The 23,971-nt window shown below is 41.9% G+C and overlaps 1 pseudogene; it reads left to right on the top strand.

Moving 5' to 3' along the window:
• The first annotated feature begins 2,820 nt into the window (after positions 1-2,820).
• Positions 2,821-9,238, top strand: LOC114709916 (annotated as a pseudogene).
• Positions 9,239-23,971: the final 14,733 nt, after the last annotated feature.

The raw sequence follows: 23,971 nt of genomic DNA, 5'->3' as shown, positions 1-23,971 counted from the left end.
AACAACAACTAAAGATTGGGCTGTAGGCAAGCCTGAAGAGCATTTTCTTAATAAATGATTAATGGAGGAGGGCCAAGCCCATTGTGGGTGTGAAGCCATTCCTGGGCCAGTGGTCCTGGGTTCTATAGGAAAATAGCCTGAGCAAGCCATGAGGAGCAAGCCAGTAAGCAGCACTCCTCCTTGGCCTCTGCATCAGCTCCTGCCTCCAGGTTCCTGCTCTGTTTGAATTCCTGTCCTGACTTCCTTCAATGATGAACAGTGATATAGAAGGGTAAGGTAAATAAACCCTTTCTTGCCCCAATTTTCTTTTGATCATGGTGTTTCATCGCAGCAATAGTAACCTAAGACAGTAAGTTTATGAATTAAAACTGCAAACTGAAATGACAACCTACAGAACAGAAAAACATATTTGTAAATCATATATACAGTACAGCTTTTGTGTTCAGAATAAAATAACTAATACAACTCAGGAAAAAAGTGATCCCTAGACATCAGGAAAATGCAAATTAAATCTACTGTGAGATGCCAGCTCACCCCAGGTAGAATAACTATAGTCCAAATAACTGATAACAAATGTTGCAGAGGATGTGGAGAAAGAGGAACACATATTTTCTGCTGGTGGGTGTGAAAATTAATACAGTCATTATATAGAGCTTGTAGAAGTCCTTAGAAATATCACATGACTCAGCTTATTTTACTGGGCATATACCCAGAGATCCTGTACCCTACATAGAGATATTGGCACCCATGATTACTGCTGCTCTATTCAAAATGGCAAGGAGATGGAACCAATCTAGATGTCCATCAGCATATTAATGCATGATGCAAGTCTAGTGCATATACCAAATGAAATTTATTCATCCTAGAGAAAAATGAAATCACAAAATTTACAGGAAAGTAGATAGACTTAGAAAGTATACTGTTAAATGAGATCACTCAATCTCAAGGGAAAAACCACATATTCTTTCTTGTGTGTGGATCCTAGCCTATATAATGTATGCATGTACACATGTAATTAAATATGCAGATGCATGGTACAACATATACGAAGAGGAACATGAAAGGGTAATTTTAAAGAGACAAAATGCTTTCTAATGAGTTCACATACATGCTGTACTTTGTGTGTGGGTCCTCTGAATGCTCTCTGAACATAGAAAATGGTTTTGATGTAAAACATATCCTTAAAAAGCAACATCTAATGTAACTCTGTGCTGCCATCTTACTGGAGCCCAAATTTGAAATTATGTTTTTCATCTTTTAAGTGTCTCAGTACAATGCAGTTCTTGTAAGTACTACCAACTTAGGGTGCATTCATTTTTTTTTTTTTGAGACAGGGTTTCTCTGTGTTGTTTTGGTGCCTGTCCTGGGTCTTGCTCTGTAGCCCAGGCTGGCCTTGAACTCACAGAGATACACCTGGCTCTGCCTCCTTAGTGCTGGAATTAAAAGCGTGTGCCACCACTGCCTGGCAGGTGCATTATTCTTTAAACAAGAAATCCAGCTATAACAATTATAGATTGTGAAAGCTGTCCAAAGTATGCTTAAATCATCATAGCTGGAGAAGTTTGAAAATTCCAGGGAATGCCGACTTACTGGCCCTGAATCTCAAAGACTAATACACCAGAAATTACCACACTGAGAAGCTTGCAGGGTTTGGTTTGGTTTTCATTGTATGTTGTAAGTCTAGAATGTGTTATTGTTAGTGAATGAATGTACTTTGCTTTAAAATTTAAAGTCAGAATAAAACTATTTTAGAGTGAGCAAAATTCCTGCCCAGAACTAGATGTACAAAAATCTAATAAAACACATAGGGAAGGGGCTCAACATCATCAGTCTTCATGGAACTGCAGATCAAAAATGGCAGTGAGTCTCACCTCAGCTATTCTAGTCTCCAGCAAAAGTCTACCTAGATCCTCAAAGGCAGCTGCTCACTGGGACCTTCCTGGGAATCTTGGTCTCAGCTTCATTACAGCCTTTGGAGCTTGGCTACCATCCTTTAGGCAGCCTAAACATGAGCTGCAGGTCTCCTCATGAACACCAGGGGTAAACAAGAAACCACATTTCAACAGGGAAAACTCCCTAAGATGTGAACCTGCCTTGCAGCTTTGTTCCACCCAGTTCCAACAGACTTGGAGCTCCCTCACATAATCATTTCCTGTGTCTCCGAGACCATATTCTGCAAGGAGACCCTATGTAGTCCCCTCCCTCCTATCCTCATCCATGAGGAAAGACGGGGAGATCACAGGGCAATCACCTAGGAGAGCAAAGGCATCCTAGAAAGATGAGGGAGGGCATGGCAGACCTGAATCACATTCAGCCAGCACAGGAAACTGGGGTAGAGGGTCTCCCTGGTGCCCTCCGTAAGAAGCTGGAGCACAGGGTCCTCTTCCTAGGACACACAGCTCCTCCTGCACACCAGGATATGAACCTTGAGATAGTGTGTAACCCTTGACAGACACCTGACTGGTAACACCAGTGTTGATGGATCTGGGCCCTCCCCAGCCATCACTCAGTTCCTAGAGAAGACAGCTGCTCCATGCCAGGAGTAAATCCCACCTTCCCTGAGCATTGAGATTACAGGGCAGACTGGGCTCTGCTGTTTTTTTGTGTGTGTCACAAGGAAATACACTCTTGTCTATAGGAAGTTCAGGGACAAAGCTTTGGAGTGGTCTCTTGTTCTCTTGGGGTACAGACATTTCTCAGTCTTGAGGCTCAAAGTATGTTCTAGAACACTGAACCAGAAAGGAATAGAGAGATGGGAGGCAGCACTCACAGAAGAACAGGCCAGTGTGCATATACAAACTCCACCCCCAGCCCATCTGACTCCAGGAAGTGCCCTCCTCTGGGAGGAGGCAGAGGTCTGGGAATAAAAGCAGAGCAGACACCAGAGGAGCCCAGCTTGGCAGCAGCCTAAGAGTCAAACCTCCTCTCCAGAACAAGAGCCTAGCCCACAGCAGAGACTATGGAGCTCACCTCATCCCCTCTCCACAAAGCACAGGTCTTCTGGAGGGGACTCCTGCTCACAGGTGAGGAGACATTCCTCGGAGTAGAGAGTTGGGGAGCTCAGAGACTGGATGGGGACCTGTCCTCAGTTATTTCTCATTGTAAGTTTATCAGCACTGGCCACTGTAACCTGAAGGACTGACGTTCACACCTCTGTCAGGGTGACTCTCCAAGTAAAACTCAAACCGAGGCCAGTAAACAACAACCTCATTGCATAGGACCAGAGATATTTGCAAAAACCCAGGCTTTGGGGAACTCATTTGCTCACAGGTAGCTGAACCTGTTTTGGTAGAGAAATGAAAACCAAAAAGAACAAGTCCTCTTCAAAAGCCCTCCTACTACTGGGCAGGAAGACAGAGCAGCAAGGAAATCTAGAAGGTGGGCCCAGGGTTGACAAGCACTTCAGAGGAAACAGAGCAGGGACAGGTCAGAAAATGAAGCACCAAGTCTTTAGAGGAGGAGGTTAGACAAGACATGCTACACTCACCGTAGATTCTGAGTGTGAGCAGGGATCTGAGGCCAGTGAGGGGTGAGCTGTATAGGTGCCAAGAAGATAGTGTCATACATTCTAAGATTTATGGGTACTGATGAATGGGGGTGATGCTGCTGACCTCACCCCAATAGGACACACACACACACACACACCAAGGCTGAGAGTTGAAGGCACTCAGGGTTCAAATTTCTACCAAATGAAAAGTCCTAATATTGGAAGACTTTTCTCTCTTCCCTCTTAGCCTCACTTGATCCTACTGGACTTCTCCCACTACTGCCCAAGTCACTGTGGAAACAGTTCCATCACACGTTGCTGAAGGGGACAACATCCTTCTACTTGTCCACAATCTGTCAGCGACAGCCCCATTTTTTCACTGGTACAAGGGGAAAAATGTTGATCAGAGGAAGGAAATTGCACGATTGGTAATATCCAGAGGTAAAATAGAACCCGGGACTGTGTACAGCGGCAGAGAGATAATATTCCCCAATGCATCCTTGCTCTTCCTGAATGTCACTCGGAAAGATGCAGGAGTCTATTTGCTACGTGTGACTATGGAAAACTTTGATGAAGAGAAGGCATATGTGCAGTTTCAGGTACACCGTAAGTAATTCTCTGTAACCTCTGGGTCCTGGGTGGAGCTAATTCTACTTCACACATAGGGTTGTCAATACTGGATGACTCTGTGTTAAGGTCCCCATATGGTGGATCAAGCATTCAGTAAAGGACACACACTAAAATGTGGAAAAAAGCAGCAATAAATCAGGATGCCGCACTTCAATCCACCCTCAGAGAAGAGGGGGTGAGGTAACTGAGCCCAGGCATGTCAGACTCTGACCAGGGTCTTAGGTGCTCATCATAAACATGGCCTTGAGAAAGATCCTTTAGGACTCAGGAAGGGCCTGGCTGAGGAAACCATGAGAGTCTCACAGAGAGATGAGCACCTGAAGATTTGCTCAAGAACTCCATGCCAGACTGGACCAGGAATCCTGGGAAGGTTCTAGACTGGGTTTGAATTTGACCTGCTGTTGGAGCTCAGAGGGAACAATGATGGATTGTGGGCTGGGAGCTTGCTGACAGTCTTTTGATAGACTTTTCTCTCTTCTCTCTTAGCCTCACTTGTAACCTACGGGACCTCCCCCACCACTGCCCAAGTCACTGTGGAAGTAGTTCCACCCACATTGTAGAAGGAAACAACGTGCTTCTACTTGTCCACAATCTGCCAGCAACAGTCCCATTTTTTCACTGGTACAAGGGGAAAAATGTTGATCAGAGGAATGAAATTGCGCGATTGGTAATACCCAGACGTAAACTAGAACGAGGGCCTGTATACAGCGGCAGAGAGACACTATACCCCAAAGGATCCTTGTTCTTCCAGAATGTTACTCAGAAAGATGCAGGAGTCTATTTGCTTCGTGTGACTATGGAAAACTTTGATGAAGAGAAGGTATCTGTGCAGTTTAAGGTTCACCCTAAGTAATTCCCTGTAACTTCTGGTGGCTGAAGCCACTCTGTCACCCTTGGGAAAGGCACATAAATGTTTTTCAAATGGAGCTCTTTAGAAGGCAAGGCACTTTAGAGAATCCAATCCATTTAGAAAGACCTATAGAAACAATACTGCATTCCTCTGTGCTGATCCTAGGGAGCTGATGGGCTTCAGGCCTCTCTAACTTTGAGCTATGCTTCTTCTTGTGGTATATCTTAGTTTTGCTTTGTTAATTGTGATTTTGCCTGTGATTTCCGGAAACAAAGCTGATCTGTTACACAAAGATTGTCTCTGGTGGCCTCTGGATGCCTTTGGAGTCATCCTGAGTGAACAGGAGGAACTCACTAAGTTCAATGAGTTTTGCTTATTCAACTCCAGAAAGGGGTAAACATACTCCAAAGAACTTAAGAACTTGAAAAACGGGTTTTTAAAGGTGACCTTAAAATTTTTTAGGAACATATGAGGAAAAGGTAGAGATCATGAAAGGTCAGACATATCTCTGGCGCCAGGACATGAAAACTCAGATATTTTTCTAATGTCAAAAAATCAGTAAAGGTATCTAAAACTCCCAGTTCCCTTAAGAGAAAAGCACATGTGGAAATTGCCAGGAAGAATAGATATATAGTCCCAGCAGTTAAAGAGTTAGATACTAATCATTCCTCTTTTGAGGACTTATAAAGAATAGGATTATAACTGTAGTCCACATGAAAGGTATATACAGATTACTTAGAAATTGGCAAACACCTGAACATGATATCCTAGACGTAACAATACACTCAGCTGGTTACAAAAAATGAAAGTATCCTATTGTTAAGAACTAATCACAGGGCTTAAATCTCTTACTTTGTACTAGCGTGTTTGTTGCTGGCTAGGGCACACTATGAAGAAGATACAATCATTTGGCTTGCACTCTAAAGATAGGGGGTAAAGGCCAATGACATCAAGGAGTAGGATGAAGAAGAGAAACTAAAATGAATGAACGTGAATGATTCTTGGGAAATGATTAAAGAGAAATGATTAGAAATTGCTCATGCTTGAATACATTAGAACTTGTATAATAAAGATGGCCTGAGCTAGTTGGGACCATCACTTTGAAAGGCAACTGGTGGTCCAACTTTTCATTCTTCACTGACTTCACACCTCCATCCTGTGTCACAGAAGCCCACTGGACATGGACTCCAGCATCCTGGGTCGTGGGTGGAGCTAATCCTACTTTACACATAGGGTTGTCAGTCTTGTATGACTCAAGGTTGTGGTCCCATATTGTGGTTCAAGCAATCAGTAAAGGACACACATTAATGTGTGGAAAAACAGCGATAAATCAGGATGCCTCACTTAGATCTGAGGAGAGAGGTTGGTGTAACTGAACCCAGGCACATCAGACTTTGCCCAGGTCTTAGATACTCACCATGAACATGGCCTTGAGAAAGACCTTTTAGGACTCAGGCAGGGCCTGGCTGAGGAAACCATGAGAGTCTCACAGAGAGATGAGCACCTGAAGATTTGCTCAAGAACTCCATGCCAGACTGGACCAGGAATCCTGGGCAAGGTTGTAGACTGGGTTTGAATTTGACCTGCTGTTGGAGCTGACAGGGGACAATGATGGATTGTAGGCTGGGAGGATGCTGACAGTCAGCTTCTGAGAGCCATGTCTGAGGTAGGTCACCTGGGCATCTCCTCCTGAGACTCAGTGTGCTCAGCATAGGTGGAGAGGTAGGAAAGGCCAGCTAATTGATGGTTCTGAGACCTCCTAGGGAGGTCAAGAGCCCTAAAGTGATAGCAGAGGTGTAAGTATAGAAAAGGCAGCTCTTTGTCCTCTGGGATTATTTCGTGCAGGCAAACACTAATAGACACTGCTTGGTGGAAGATAACTCAATCATCTCCCAGTGTCCTGCTCCATCCATATCATATGTCTAATCTTCTCCTGCTTCTCTGAGTTCTCCTGGCTGATAGAGATGGAGCTTGGAATGTGAGCAGGAGGTTCTGCCAGCCTTGGAAGGCCTCAGGTTGTATGAGGGACTTCCCAAGGGAGGGAGAGCCTTAAAGGCACGATTTCTTTCTGTCACTCACACAAGCCTTCCCGTACCCTCTCTCCATTTTCTTTTTATGACCTCCATGACCTAGAAGGAACACCCAGGGTTTCAGACTGTGCTCACATGATTTTCTCCAAATTGGAGGAGAGAATTCCCCACAGATGGGGACAAGCAGTCCAGAGCTCTGCTCCCAGCTTGCTCTGCTCCTGTCTCACTGGTGGCTGGCTCAGCTCTGACTCTGTAGGATGGGAAGAGTGGGTGGAGAGGGTACCTGGAAGCCATGTTCTGAGTCAGGGTGAACCAAGTCACTGACAGTTGATGATGCTCTTTCCCTTACTCTTCACAAGGTTCAAAAAACAAAAGTTGGCTGAGTGTGGTTGTGCACATCTTTAATGCCAAGACTGATGAGGGAGAGAGATGTAGAGAGTGTGAGTTTGAGGCCATCCTGGTCTGCATAGCAAGTTCCAAGCTAGCCTAGGATGTACAGTGAGACCCTGTCTCAAAAAAAGTGAATATTTAGCATTAGAGTGTCAGGCTGTGGTTAGCACTGTGATTATTCCCTTCTTCTCTGTGGTATTTAATCCATACCCCTGGGGCAGGAAATAAAATGTTTCTTCAGCTCTTATATTTTTGGTTGTGAGCCTAGCCTTTAACGGCTGAGCCATGAGTGGGAGCAATGAAGGGTGAGGGTCGAGGAAAAGAGAGCGGGAGATCCTAGCTGGATCAAGAAAAGAGAGGGAGAACAAGGAATAAGAGACCGTGGTAAATGAAGACCACATGAGAAAAGGAAGAAACAAAGAGCTAAAGAGGCCCACAGAAATCCACAAAGATACCCCCACAAAAGACTGCTGGCAATGGTAGAGAGACAGCTGGGACTGACCTACTCTGGTGAGTAGGTCAAACACCCTAATAGTTGTGCCATAAACCCCATCCAAGGACTGAGGAATCTGGATGCAGACATCCACGGCTAGGCCCCTGGTGGAGCACTGGGAGTCTAATTAGTGAGAAAGAGGAGGGTTTATATGAGCGAGAATTGTTGAAACCAAGGTTGGATAAAGCACAGGGACAAATAACCAAATGAATGGAAACACATGAACTATGAACCAAAGGCTGAGGGGCCCCCAACTGGATCAGGCCCTCTGAATAGGTGAGACAGTTGATTGGCTTGATCTGTTTGGGAGGCATCTAGGCAGTGGTACCAGGTCCTGGGCTCGTTGCATGAGTTAGCTGTTTGAAACCTGGGACTTATGCAGGGACGCTTGGCTCAATCTGGGAGGAGGGGACTGGACCTGCCTGGACTGGTTGGTTGATCAACTCAGGTTGATCTCAGTCCTTGGGGGAGACCTTGATCTGGAGGAGGTGGGAATGGGGGGTAGGCTGGGGGGAAGGGGAGGGGGCAGGAAGGGAGAGAACAAGGGAATCTGTGGCTATTATGTCGAACTGAATAGTATTGTAAAATAAAAAAAAAATGTTTCTTCAAACAGAAATTCTTCAGTTAGGGATTTCTCCCAGTTCTGAGGTCTAGGCTTTAACATTTTTAATATTAGCTGGGCCATTTTAACCCCATCAAATTATTAAATGAAAAAGAAACAGAAGGTCATTTCATAAAGGAGGGACCTGACTGTTCACACTCACAGAAATTGTGAGCAAGAATTTGCATAAACATCAACGAGAAACACCACCCCCCATGAGATTTATGAACTCGGGGGTTGAAGAGGCTCCCAGTATGGTAACTAGACAAATACCCTGATTCAGGGGTCACTGGGTGATCTGGGTAGGATGATGATTCAGCTTTCTCCTTACAGACCCTATCTTGAACCCAAACATGTGGTCTTGCAGAGGACCCCTTCATTCTGTGGGACCTGTGAGCTGGCTCAGATGTTTGAGGGTGAAGGACTCTTAGCTGGCCCCCTCCATGGTTTATCCATAGAGCCAGTGACTCTGCCTTCCATCCAAGTCACCACCACCACCACCACCACCACCACATTCAATGACCTGGACTCTGTGTTCCTGACCTGCTTCTCAAAAGACATGGGGATCTTCATCAGGTGGCTCTTCAATGGCTAGAGTCTGAGACTCACTAACAGGTTGAAGCTGTCCCAGAACAACAGCATCCTCAGCATAGACCCTGTCAGGAGGAAGGATTCTGGAGACTATCAGTGTGAGGTATCCAATCCAGTCAGTTCCAAAAGGAGTGACCCCATCCAGCTGGACATAATAGGTGAGTGACCTCTGCTCCCTTTTTACTCCATAGTGTTGGGGATGGGGGCAGTTTCTTTATCAACAGAGTGCAGAATGGGTCAAAGACACAAGGAGAAAACATGGCTCAAGATACAAATACAGCCAATTGGTGATGGATGCATGTTAATCTCAAGATAACACACCAAGCAAGCCTAGCACAGTGCTGCATGCCTTTAACCCCAGCACACCAAAGGTAGAGACAGGTGGATCTCTATGAGGTCCCAACCATCCCAGTCTTTGTTTATTAGCACTGGCAACTGTATCCTAAAGACATTCACACCTCTGTCATGGTGACTCTTCAAGTCAAACTCAAACTGGGTGAATAAACAACAGCATCATTATGTAGGACCCTGAGAAATCTGCCAATAAACCCCAGGCTCTGGGACACTGATTTGCTCACAGGTATCTGAGCCTGTTCCAGGCAGTGGGGTTTAAACCAAAATCAAACTAGTCCTTCTCACAAAGCCCTAGTAACACTGGACAGGAAGATAGAGCAGCAAGAACATCTAGAAGGTGGGCTCAGAGGCTGACAAGCACTTCAGAAGAAACAGAGCAGGGAAAGGTCAGAAAATGAAGGCACCAAGTCTTTAGAGGAAGAGGTTATGAAAGACATGTCTATACTCACCATAGATTCTGAATGTGAGCAGGGATCTGAGGCCAGTGAGGGGTGAGCTGTATAGGTGCCAAGAAGACAGTGTCATACATTCTAAGATTTATGGGTACTGATGAATGGGGGTGATGCTGCTGACCTCACCCCAATAGGACACACACACACACACACACACACACACACACACACACACACACACACACACACACCAAGGCTGAGAGTTGAAGGCACTCAGGGTTCAAATTTCTACCAAATGAAAAGTCCTAATATTGGAAGACTTTTCTCTCTTCCCTCTTAGCCTCACTTGTACCCTACTGGACTTCTCCCACTACTGCCCAAGTCACTGTGGAAGCAGTTCCATCACACATTGCTGAAGGGGACAATGTCCTTCTACTTGTCCACACTCTGCCAGCAACAGCCCCATTTTTTCACTGGTACAAGGGGAAAAATGTTGATCAGAGGAAGGAAATTGCACGATTGGTAATATCCAGAGGTAAAATAGAACCAGGGCCTGTATCCAGCTACAGAGAGACACTATATTCCAATGGATCCTTGCTCTTCCTGAATGTCACTCGGAAAGATGCAGGAGTCCATTTGCTATGTGTGACTATGGAAAACTTTGATGAAAAGAAAACATGTGTGCAATTTAAGGTTCACCCTAAGTAATTCCCTGTAACTTCTGGTGGCCGAAGCCACGCTGTCACCCCTGGGAAAGGCACATAAATATTTTTCAAATGGAGCTCTTTAGAGGGCAAGGCACTTTTGAGAAACACATCAATTTGGAAAGACCTATGGAAACAATACTGCATTCCTTTGTGCTGATCCTAGGGAGCTCATGGGCTTCAGGCCTCTCTAACTTTGGCTATGCTCATTCCTATGGGAACCCTTAGGTTTGCTTTGTTAGTTTTGAATTTGCCCATGATTTCTGGGAACAAAAGCTCTGATCTGTTACAGAAACAATGTCTCTGGTGGCCTCTGGATACCTTTGGAGTCATCCTGAGAGAACAGGAGGAACCCATTAAAGTTAATGATTATTGCTTATTCAACTCTAGAAAGAGATAAACATACTCCAAAAAAAACTTAAGAACTTGAAAAAGGGTTTCTTTCTTTTTTATTTATTTATTGTATAAGTTAATTTGATTTTTCAAATCAGCCACGGATTCCCCTTTCCTCCCCTCTCTGGCTCCCCCCGACTGCCTTTCCCCCACCCCACTCCCCCATTCCCATCTCCTCCAGGGCAAGGACTCCCCTGGGGATTCAGCTCAACCTGGTAGATTCAGTCCAGGCAGGTCCAGTCCCCTCCTCCCAGGCTGAGCAAAGTGTTCCTGCATAAGCCCCAGGTTCCAAACAGCCAGCTCATGCACTGAGGACAGGTCCCGGTCCCACTGCCTGGGTGCCTCTCAAACAGTTCAAGCTAATCAACTGTCTCACTTATCCAGAGGGCAAAAAAACAGTTTCTTAATGGTGACTTTAAAAACTTTAAGGAACATATGAGGAAAAGATATAGGACATGAAAGGTCAGATATTCTTCTGTAGCCAGGACATAAAAATTCAGATATTTTTCTAATGTCAAATATCAATAGAGTAATCTAAAACTTCCAGTTCCCTTAAAAGAAAAGTACATGCAGAAATTGCCAGGAAGAATAGATATTTAGTCCCATCAGCTAATGAGTTAGGTATTAATCATTTGTATTTTGAGAACTTATAAAGAATAGGATTATAACTGTAGTCCACATGAAAGGTATATACAGATTACTTAGAAATTGGCAAACACCTGAACATGATATCCTAGACGTAACAATACACTCAGCTGGTTACAAAAAATGAAAGTATCCTATTGTTAAGAACTAATCACAGGGCTTAAATCTCTTACTTTGTACTAGCGTGTTTGTTGCTGGCTAGGGCACACTATGAAGAAGATACAATCATTTGGCTTGCACTCTAAAGATAGGGGGTAAAGGCCAATGACATCAAGGGAGTAGGATGAAGAAGAGAAACTAAAATGAATGAACGTGAATGATTCTTGGGAAATGATTAAAGAGAAATGATTAGAAATTGCTCATGCTTGAATACATTAGAACTTGTATAATAAAGATGGCCTGAGCTAGTTGGGACCATCACTTTGAAAGGCAACTGGTGGTCCAACTTTTCATTCTTCACTGACTTCACACCTCCATCCTGTGTCACAGAAGCCCACTGGACATGGACTCCAGCATCCTGGGTCGTGGGTGGAGCTAATCCTACTTTACACATAGGGTTGTCAGTCTTGTATGACTCAAGGTTGTGGTCCCCATATTGTGGTTCAAGCAATCAGTAAAGGACACACATTAATGTGTGGAAAAACAGCGATAAATCAGGATGCCTCACTTAGATCTGAGGAGAGAGGTTGGTGTAACTGAACCCAGGCACATCAGACTTTGCCCAGGTCTTAGATACTCACCATGAACATGGCCTTGAGAAAGACCCTTCAGAACTCAGGCAGGGCCACGCTGAGGACACCGTGAGAGTCTCACAGAGATATGAGCATCTGGAAGCTTTGCTCCAGACCTCCGTGGTAGACTGGACCAGGAATCCTGGGAAGGTTGTAGACAGGATTTAAATTTGACCTGCTGTTGGAGATGACAGGGGACAATGATGGATTGTAGGCTGTGAGGATGCTGACAGTTAGCCTCTGAGAGCCATGTCTGAGGTAGTTTTCCTGGGCATCTCTTCCTGAGACTCAGTGTGCTCAACATAGGTGGAGAGGTAGGACAAGCAATCAGGTAGCTCTTCTGATAGTCTTCTGAGACCTCACAGGAAGGTCAAGAGCCCTAAAGAGATAGAAGAAAAAATCTCCACATGGCAGGTCCTTGCCCTGCATGTGTCCTGCCCAGGGATTATTTCCTGAAGTCAAATAGTAACAGACACTGCTTGGTGGAAGGTCAGGTCAGGTCACATTTAAGGTTAATTTGCAGGCATGGCAATGATCATTTACCATGAATCCTATTATAGGGAAACTGAGACAGGAAACAATCACTGAGTTAGGGTCACACAGCCTGGGTGGTTCAAGCTATCTGTTCACAGTCACATCTCCAGACTCCCCAATACTCTACCTTTAAAATGGTTAATAGACAAGCCTGTATGGGTTCAGCAATGGCCTTTAACAACAGAGAAACTCCAGGCTTTAGAAGAACTGGTAGAAGAGCAGTTAAATGCTCAGCATATTGAAGAATCAACCAGTCCTTGGAATTCTTCTGTATTTGTTATTAAAAAGAAATCTGGTAAATGGAGAATGGTAACAGACCTTAGAGCAATTAACAAAGTAATTCAGCCAATGGGTTCTCTACAATCTGGAATTACTTTGCCTACTCTGTTACCTAAAGGATGGCCTCTCATAGTTATTGATTTAAAAGACTGTTTCTTTTCAATACCCTTACAAGAAAAAGACAGAGAAAGATTTGCTTTCACAGTGCCTACTTATAATAATTCTCAACCGGTTAAGGGATATCAATGGAGGGTCCTCCTACAGGGAATATTGAGTAGCCCAATCCTGTGGCAATATTTTGTACAACAGCCATTGGAAGTGATACATAAATTGTAGATGTAACCAACTGTCTTATTAAATAAGAAACACAGAACCAATGCAAAGAAGAAAGCCAAGAGACCAGAGCTAAGAGCCTTACCCACCTGCTGCAGCTAGCCTCTTCAGCCAAGAGACCTCTCTGGAAGAGACCTACTTCCTGTCTGTTTGTCTTTATATAGACTTTCTGTTCTGCCTTCTCATTGGTTGTAAACCCAACCACATGCCTGCCTCATCACTGCCTGTATGTACAGCCCTCCAGGTCTTCTATGGTATTGAGATTAAAGGCGTGTGTCTCCAATGCTGGCTGTATCCTTGACCACACAGAGATCCACCTAGCTCTGCCTACCAAGTGCTGGGATTAAAGGCGTTGCCACGAACGCCCAGCTCTGCTATGGCTTGCTATTAGCTCTGACCCCCAGGCAACTTTATTTATTAACATACAAATAAAATCACATTTCAGTACAATTAAAATATCACCATAATAAAAAATTTCCTAAATCCAAAATTTATCATTATATTTTGTTAGCTGACTCAAATGCAGATACTTTAGAAAGAATGTTTAAAGAAGTAAAGAAAATTTTGCTTTGCTGGGGATTACAAATTGCTCCTGAAAAGATACAAAGAGGAGATACTATTAATTATTTAGGATATAAAATAGGGCTACAAAAATTAGGTAGGGTGCAAATTAGGAGAGATCGACTATAGACTGTTAATGACTTTCAAAGATTATTTGGAGACATTTCTCATCTATGAACTATTGTTGGGGTAAAAAATGATGAACTGGGAACTGGAGAGATGGTTCAGCAGTTAAGAGCTGCTCTTCCAGAGGTCCTGAGTTCAATTTCCAGCAACCACATGGTGCCTCACAACCATCTGTAATGGGATCTGATGCCCTCTACTGTCATGCAAACACACATGCAAATAGAACACTCATATGCATAAAATATATAAATAAATAAATCTTAAAAAAATGATGAACTGAATAATTTGTTCAAAACCTTAGAAGGTGACAAGGACTTAAATAGTCCAAGAGAATTATCACTTGAAGCTGAGAAAGAATTGGCCTTGGTAGAAAAGAAAGTACACGAAGGACACATGGATCATATTGATCCAAAGCTGGATTGCATTTTGATTATTTTACCTTCTAGGCATTCTTCTACAGGAATTTTAATGCAGAGGGAAAATTTTATATGTGAATGGATATTTTTACCAAAGAAACCGATTAACAATTTAAAAACATGTGGAAAAAAATCTCTGACTTGATTTTGAAAGGAAAATTGAGACTTCATCAATTAGCTGGAATAGACCCAGCAGAAACTGTCATACCTTTAACTAAGAAGGACATTGAAAAATTATGGACAGAAAGTGAACCTTGGCAAAGAGCTTGCAGTAATTTTTTTGGGACAGATTAACAGCAAATATCCCAAAAGTGACAGAATTATAAAGAGAGCTGATTGGATTTTGCCTCGAATTGTAGGAAACACCATATCTTGAGTTCATACATTTTATACAGATGCAAGCAAACAAGAAAAGAAGGTTACAAATCAGAAAATTTAAGTAAAGTGGTTCAAAGTCCTTATAATTCACTTCAAAAATCAGAATTGTATGCTATTCTGTTGGTATTAATGGATTTTTCAGAACCTCTCAACATAGTTACTGACTCTCAGTATGCTGAAAGAGTGGTATTACATATTGAGACTGCAGAATTTATCCATGATGAGTCAGAATTAGCTTCACTATTTATTCAGTTAAAAGATACAATCAGGAAAAGGAGTCATCCTTTTTATATAACTCACATCTGATCTCATATGGGTCTGCCAGGCCCTCTAGCGCAAGGCAATGATGAGATTGATAAATTATTGATAGGAAATGTGCTGGAGGCCTCAGAATTTCATAAAAAACATCATGTCAATAGTAAAGGTTTAAAAAAGGATTTTTCTATAACCTGGCAACAAGCTAAGGAAATTGTAAGAAAATGTCCTACTTGTTCCTTTTACAACCAGATGCCATTACCAGCAGGATGTAACCCAAAAGGTACTCAGAGGAATGAAATCTGGCAGATGGACATGTTTCACTTTGCAGAATTTGGAAAATTGAAATATGTACACCATACCATTGATACTTATTCAGGATTTCAATGGGCAACTGCTTTGAGTACTGCAAAGGCTGATTCTATAATCACTCATTTGCTAGAAGTTATGGCCATCAAGGGCATACCTGCACAAATTAAAACTGACAATGCTCCATCATATGTCTCTGTTAAAATGAAATAGTTTTTTGTTTATTACAATATAAAGCATATTACATGTATACCACATAATCCTACAGGTCAAGCAGTTATAGAAAGATTAAACAGAACTCTAAAGGATATGCTAAATAAACAGAAACCCCCCCCAGGAATAGACTGCATAATGCTCTATTAACTTTGAATTTTCTTAATTCTAATGAGAAAGGAACAACAGCTGCAGAGAGACATTGGATAATAGAAAAAGCTACAGAATTAAATAAGCCTATATATTTGAAGGGTGTGCTGACCTCCGAATGGAAACCATGATATGTGTTATGTTGGGGACGAGGTTTTGCTTTTGTTTCTACAGAAGAAGGTAAGCTGTGGGTACCATAAAAATTGATAAAGGTTCGATTTTAACAAGAGATACCTCTTAATTAGAGGAGGTGATAGTTCATCAACCAGCATTAACATCCAATTTAAACTAACTTATACCAGTAACACATGCCTTTTCATTTAATCAGATATAACTTGCCAAAAGGGAACATTCCCAAAATTAGTCTTGGGGACAGGTTTTTGTTTTTGTCTTTTAGGAGAATGAAGGCAAAGGAATCTGAAGAACATTGGACAAATGAGACAAGTAAAGAAAAAGGACAAATCATCTGTCCCAAGAAAAAGAGTAAAATGGCCTATTGGTATATCATCTATAAAATTTCGTAAGTCTTTCTAAATGTTTGTTTCTGCTCTTCTCTAAAGACATTTAATACTATTGGTCTTCTTGTAGTCCCAGTTCAATTAAAAATTAAAGCTGGCTTTGGAGTTGCAGAATGGCTCTCTCCTTCTTTAAACTCAAGCATGTTGTTAAAAGGAAAATGCAAACTCCCTGTATCATGCCAGAAGAAAGAGCCATCTTCTGATATGGGACAGGAGAAAACAAAAAAAAATTTAAGGGACTATTCTATTACTGCCAATCTCAGTTCTTTGATTCTATTATGATTCTTTAAACTTTTTTTTGAGACAGGGTTTCTCTGTGTAGCTTTGTGCCTTTCCTGGAGCTCACTCTGTAGACCAGGCTGGCCTTGAACTCACAAAGATCTGCCTGCCTCTGCCTCCCGAGTACTGGGATTAAAGGCTTGTGCCACCACTGCCTGGCATTTTAAAACTTTTCTTAAAAGTATGAATTTTATATCAAAATTTACAAGATTAATATATATATATGTACATTTTAAACTTTGTTAAGATACTAATAGTCATATAAAGTACTAATTAATTCTAGAAAAAAGGATTCAATTAGCTGCCTATACATATCTTTGTGTTTGAGTCTTTATCAGTTTTCTGCAGGAAATCATGGCCAGGCCTAACAACAACTGAAGTCTCTAGAAAGAAGATAGGTCTCCACAACAACAATAATTCCACATGGACAATAATAATACCACTAAGCTGACAAACTTCATCTACAGATTAGCTTTGGTCTACAAAGTGCTTAGAGCAATTTTGAGATGGTTAGTTGAGATGATCCAGTTTCAAAGTCTACTAAAGGGCTTGAAATAAGCCCTGAACTTTGGCATTATGCACAGACTGGGCAACAAAGGATATAGCTACCTTTTCTAGGATTTGACAATTAACCCCAAATTTTTCTTTTCAGAATAAAGATACCTTCGCCCATATCCAGCAGGAAGGAATTTTAAGAATATGATGCCCACATTCCCAAAGAGGTGGTGTGGAGTGGGTGGTTTTTTGGTCTTTTAATGGGTTTTGGGTCTGGGGTGATTTTCATTGTTTAGGAGGGATGGTGACAAGCTGTTGTTAAAGGTTAAGAAAAGGGCTAAGCAAGGAGATTAGATTTAAGGTTCTTGTTTAAAAAAAGATATATGGAAATGATAGAATAGAGGGTAGATTATATACTCAGAAAAGTAAAGAGAAGATATAGATACAATACAGATAAAAAGATAGATTATTGAATCTACTTTTAAAAAACAATTACTACTTTTAAATACTTTATATTGGATTGGATTTTTGTATATTGTATACAAATTATATATATTGAGATTGATATTTTTAGAAAATGCTATATATATATATTTGTAATCTTGTTCAAGATATTGTACTTATACCATTCATTTAATAATGTAATGCAATTTGCTAATCCTTGAATGTTATTATTACCACTATTAGGATATAAAGAAACTAAGATTAGTAGTTAGACATTACAATTGAACTTGAAGTCATATTAGGTATGTTTTCAAGATTGAGCAGATATATTTTTAGATAGAAAGACCATCTTCAAACCCTTCAGATACCTACAGAATATGGCATTTAAAATGTTTTAATAACTTAGAAATTTTTTCCTTTTTTCTATGACTATGAGACATGCTGGCTCCTGGCAGTACCAATCTACTTCAGAGAAAATATGGGCATTGAAGAAACTGCATATGGAGTTAACTTTCATTGTGGCAAAAGTTAGCCACTGGACAACAAAGTATCCTCAAATCAACTGCTGACAAACAGGACAGACAGGACATGAAACAAAGGACTACTGATTCTTGCCAAAACAAGTGTGGTTATGGCTTTATCAAAAGGCATCTTTTGAGACCAGGACAATATGGCATCATCTCTGAAGTGGCCTTTGCAATCTGGAAAAGGTACAGTGCCCTTTTCTTTGAAGGCAGCTGAACTGGCAGTGGATTGATGGCTTCTGATATGCAGAGGAACAGCAGCTGAATCAGTTATTCTTGAAAGAGTAGCTAAGCTGACAGAGTCTAACCTTTCAATGGTAGACTGTCATTTAATTAAGGAACAAGGAGATGAACGGGATGCTGAGATGAAGACACACACACACACACACACACACAAGAAAACTGGACAGCTGAATTAAAAAAAACATCAACAATTTCCAGGATTTAAAATCCTGAATCATGACGGGACACTAGTGGAATTCAGGTGTTTCTGGTACATGGACTGCTCTCACCAAATGTGAGGTCGAATTGTTGGCCTGGTGTATATCCTACTTTACAAATGAGTCTGTCAGATATGCTAAGCCTATAGGCTGAAGATGATGGTCCAACGTTGCAGAGAAATTTTGGGTGACTGTCCAGGCAGCTGGCTGTTTCTGTCAACTCACATTTTTTTGGAAGCCACTTGCGTGCACTTCTTGTTTTATATTTTTTTAGGCAATATTATTTCCTTCTTGGGTCTCTGAGGGAGTTGAAGATTAAGTAGTTATAGTTAGTTAAAATTTAGATAGTTATAGTTTTCCTTGTTAAGAATTTCAGAAAAGAAACCCACTAAAGAGGTATAAGTGTATAAATCTGAAAGACATTATAAGATAGTTCTGTTAGTAATATAAGTTAGGATAGAAAGTAAATCAGGTACATTTTGGATTTACCAAAATAGGGTAGATAATGGAATTATTTTCTCTGAATTTGTCAAATGCAAATGGACTAGACATTGTTTAGGTGTTTATTGCTTGTATATATTATATATAGCTATTGTACTTTTGTATATATTTTTTCTTATATTAGTTAAAACTTTTTTCCTCTTATTAAAATAGAAAGGGGGAAATGTGGTGATATTTTATTTGTGCTGAAATGTGATTTTATTTGTATGTTAATAAATAAAGTTGCCTGGGGGTCAGAACTAATAGCAAGCCATAGCAGAAGTCTGGCAGTGGTAGCACATGCCCTTAATCTGATCACATGGCAGGCAGAGTCTGTGGGGTTCAAGGACATAGCCAGCTTGGAGACACACGTGTTTAATCTCAATACCAACCATAGAGACCTGGAGGTCTGTATAGATGGGCAGTGACAAGGAGGTCATGTGGTTGCATTTACAACCAATGAGAAGGCAGAACAGAAAGTCAATAAAAAGATAGACATACAGGAAGTAGGTCTCTCTTTCTCAGGGGAAGGATGGCAGCAGCAGCAGGTGGTAAGAAGGTGGTTTTAGTCTCAGCTCTTAACTAGTGCTCTGACCTCTGGGGCTTTTAACTCTGCATTTGTCTCTGTGTTTCTTATTTAATAAGACCATTACATCTGCACAGTTTTTAGTGGAGGAGGTCAGACAAGACATGCCTATACTAACCAAAGATTCTGAGTGTGAGTAGGGATCTGAAGGTAGTCAGGGGTGAGCTGTGTAGACACCAAGAAGACAGTTTCACACAGTGGAAAGATTCAGGGATACTGATGAATGGGGTGATGCTGCTGACCTTCTCCCAACAGGACATACAAATACCAAGGCTGAGAGTTGAACACATTCAAGTTTCCAATATCTACCAAACGCAAAAGTCCTAATATTGATAGATTTTTCTGTCTTCCCTCTTAGCCTCTCCCACCACTGCCCAAGTCGCTGTTGAAGCAGTTCCACCCCACCTTGCTGAAGAGAAGAAAGTTCTACTTGTCCACAATCTGCCAGCCTCAGTCCTTTTGTTTTACTGGTACAAGGGAGAATCTGTGGTTGGGAGGAATGAAATTGCAGGATTTATAATGTCCAATAATACAAGCGAAACAGGGCCTGTATACAGCGGCAGAGAGACAGTATACCCCAGTGGATCCTTGCTCACCCAGAATGTCACGTAGAACGATGTAACTTAGGTATATATCCTCAGTATCTCTAGGTTATTTTCTGAGACGTGTGTATCATTTATACCATATTTAGATGTCTCTATTTTATATTCATCTATCCCAATAACTGGCAATTCATATAAGTTATTTTTTAACTTTCCTAAACAGTCTCCATATCTAAACTTTCATACCCTTATAAAAACATTACATCCAAAAGCATTTATGTATTTAATTAGTCAGGAGTCATAGGTGATTGATTATTGAAAACAGTCAATGTAAAGTAAATTTCTTTTAATGAAGGAACAGTAAAAGTCCTTTTGAAATCTGTTTGGTGAGCTATCTTTTATTGAAAATGGATAGCAAGGCAAATTATCTTCAGACCTGGTGAATGGACATATCTAAATGATCTCAAAGTATAATTTGACTAAACCCTGGTAGTAAGAGGCATGGCATAGTTCAAAGTGGGAAGCTTAAACATTTTTAAAATGTCATGGGTAAAGTAAGGAATTTATTCTATTAATATTCAGCATATTTAGCCTGTTTCCAAACCTAGTTTTGTATAGAGAATTTGATCATTTATATGATGATCAAGTTTCAACTTATATCCTAATAAACTCTCTTTTATAGTTTATAAGTTACATATGACTTATCCTTTAAGAATGTACAGTTTTAAGCCGGGCGGTGGTGGCGCACGTCTTTAATCCCAGCACTCGGGAGGCAGAGCCAGGCGGATCTCTGTGAGTTCGAGGCCATCCTGGGCTACAGAGTGAGTTCCAGGAAAAGGCGCAAAGCTACACAGAGAAACCCTGTCTCGAAAAACCAAAAAAAAAAAAAAAAAAAAAAAAAAAAAAAAAAAAAAAAAAAAAAAAAAAAAAAAGAATGTACAGTTTAGGTCGGCCAATCATGCGCATTTTTACAATGACTACTGGTGTTAAGCATGTTTTTATTTTTTGGTTGTGAGACAGAGTCTCACTATATACTCCTAGCTGGCAAGCCTGGAATTCGGAGAGTACTGGGATTTAATGTGTGCACCACCATACCTGGCCCATAAGCATTTCTTTTTCTCCTTTTTTTACTTTTGGTTTTTTCAAGACAGGGTTTCTCTGTGTAGCCCTGGTTGTCTTTAAACTCACTTTGTAGACAACTCTGTGTGGAACTCACAGAGAGTTCATGTGCCACTACACGTGACCCCACAGAATTTCTTTTCTTTTCTTTTCTTTTTTTTCCAGATAGGGTTTCTTTGTGTAGTTTTGGTGCCTGTCCTGGATCTTACTCTGTCCACCAGCTGGCCTTGAACTCTCAGAAATCTGCCTGCCTCTGCCTCCCTAGTGCTGGGATTAAGGCATGTGCCACCACTGCCTGGCATGTTTCTTTTTTATTTTTAGACAATCTCACATCATAGCTAAAGCTGAGAGAGACCACAGGGTTGGCATAGATGAGTTTCCACCTAGGGACTCGGTTATTCTGAATCAAGCTATTGTTCTGACTCTCCAAAGGTCTGTCTGGATTGTATGCTTCTGCTGACTTCTTCACCCACCAGATTTGGTTCCAAATTCTAGAGTCTGCTTCTTCAGCTGCTTCCCTCCACCTGTTCTAACCACTGCTCTCTCCCTCTCCACTGTACAAGTGTCTCTCCTGCTCACTGTCTCTCCTGCTCCTAGAGCTTTCTATGCCTTACACCCACCTGCCTGGACACTCGCCTTGCATTTCTCCACTCTGGCCTGCTCCACCCATCCAGGTTATGCCCACGTGGGCACATACATCTACTAAAGACACCTAGCCTCTCCCTTTCCCCCAAAGCCTCAGCTGCTCTCTCCTCTCTGTCTGTCTTGCTCTCTCCCCTCTCTAAGTTTGGCTCTCTGTCTGTGCCTGTCTGTCTCTCCTCCGTCCTCTCTCTGTCTCTCCCTGTATCTCTCTGTCTCTGTCTCTGTCTCTGTCTCTGTGTCTGTCTGTCTGTCTCTGTGTGTGTGTCTTTCTCTTGGTTAAGTGTCATCCCAAGTTGCCTACATTGTCTACTATTACTACAAATCTTTACCATTGTGCCAGGAATCTCCTCTCGCCCCCACTGGGCCCCATCAAAAGGAGAAGGGACTCCTCTCCTCTGTGACAAGTTTTCCCATTCCGCTTAGGGATGCCAGGATGGACATTCTTGTCACAAGGGACACTTTGCCCACCTCAGCTCTGCCTTTTCTCGACTCCCCTAGGAACTGCAGCCCACCCTGAGCCTTCCTGAGACCCCTTCCTCGTCTCCTCCCTTAGGAGCTGACCGCAGTCCACACCCACTGTGCCCTCTATCTCACCTCCCTCTTGGAGCTTATAGAATTCCAGATTTTCCTTTTGCGACCCTACCATCTCCTTGGACTACAAACAGCTTGGCCTCGATGCAGCTCAATCAATGGCCAAAGACTGGCAAATTCTCAGTGTCCAAATTCTCTCCTATGGTAACAATTGCCACTGCACAAACAAAATGATCCCAAATATCTTCTAAGGGATAAAAGTTGTATTGTGAATGGTATTGTTTAGCAGGAGTCTTAAAAGTTCTTATTAATAAAATCAAACCCGAGGCCAGTTATTGGGGTCAATGCTGGTAGATCAGAGAGACAGAACAAACCACAGCTATCTCACCTTGCCAGTTCCTCAGCTGGTCCTGTTTCCTTAGACTGGAAGTCTCAGAGTCCTCATCCAGAATGAATCTCAGCTGAACTCTGTTGCTCCAAAGCCTGAAAGCTTAACTAGGCTAAATGCTTAACCAGCCAAATGCTTAATCAGCCAAATGCTTCTAGTTTCTGGTCCTCATGCCTTATATATCTTTCTGCTTTCTACCACCACTCCCTGGGATTAAAGGCTGGCTTTCTGGGATTAAAGGCGTGTGTCACCATGCTTGGCTATTTCCAATGTGGCCTTGAACTCACAGAGATCCAGAGGGATTTCTATCTCTGAATGCTAGGATTAAAGGTGTGAGTGCCACCATTTTCTAGCCTTTGTATTTAGTGGCTGTCTGTTCTCTGACCCCAGATAAATTTATTAGAGTACACAATATTTTGGGGAACACAATACCACCACAGTATTGTTTCCTTATTTCATTCTCTGTGTGTACATTCTGGGTATACAGGAAGGCTACTGATTTTGGTGTTAATTTTGTAACCTACTATTTTGCTGAGCATGTTTGTAAGCTGTCAGAGTTTTCTGTAGTCTTTAAGGTATATAACATCTACAAATGAGGACACTTTGACCTCTTCCTTTCCTATTTGTATCCCTTGTATCACCATCTGTTGTCTTATTGCTCAAAGTCTTCAAGGATTACATTGAGTGGGAGTGGAGAGAGTAATGGGACTAATCCACAGAGTCTATTTAATGATAAAAGGAATTTATTTGGGAGTTAACTCACAACCAGAATAAAGGAATTGGTCACAGAATCCTGGAGAGGTGAGCCACATTCCAATGCAGTTCTCCGGTGAGTTCTGCCCTGGTCTGACCCAGTATCCAAAATCAGGGATTCACAAAGCCTAGAGACCATGGGTACATGCATCCCAGGTCTTAAGGATCCCCCAGTGGCATGTACCTCAAGGTCATAGGCAGGTGTAATACCTACCTGCTACCTCACCAGGGGCAGTGTTCTAGGGCATGGCTCAAACAGCTTCCTACTACAAGAGAGTGGACATTTTTTGCCTTGCCTTGGTTTTAGTAGGAATGCTTCATGTTTTTCCTTCACATAGCATGATGTTGGCTGTTGGCCTGTTGTATAGGGCTTTTTTTATATTGA

The sequence above is a fragment of the Peromyscus leucopus genome, chromosome 1, assembly GCF_004664715.2.
Source record: "Peromyscus leucopus breed LL Stock chromosome 1, UCI_PerLeu_2.1, whole genome shotgun sequence".
Lineage (NCBI taxonomy): Eukaryota > Metazoa > Chordata > Mammalia > Rodentia > Cricetidae > Peromyscus > Peromyscus leucopus.
The sequence above is the reverse complement of the archived record's forward strand: the minus strand, read 5'-3'. Positions and strand labels throughout refer to the sequence as shown.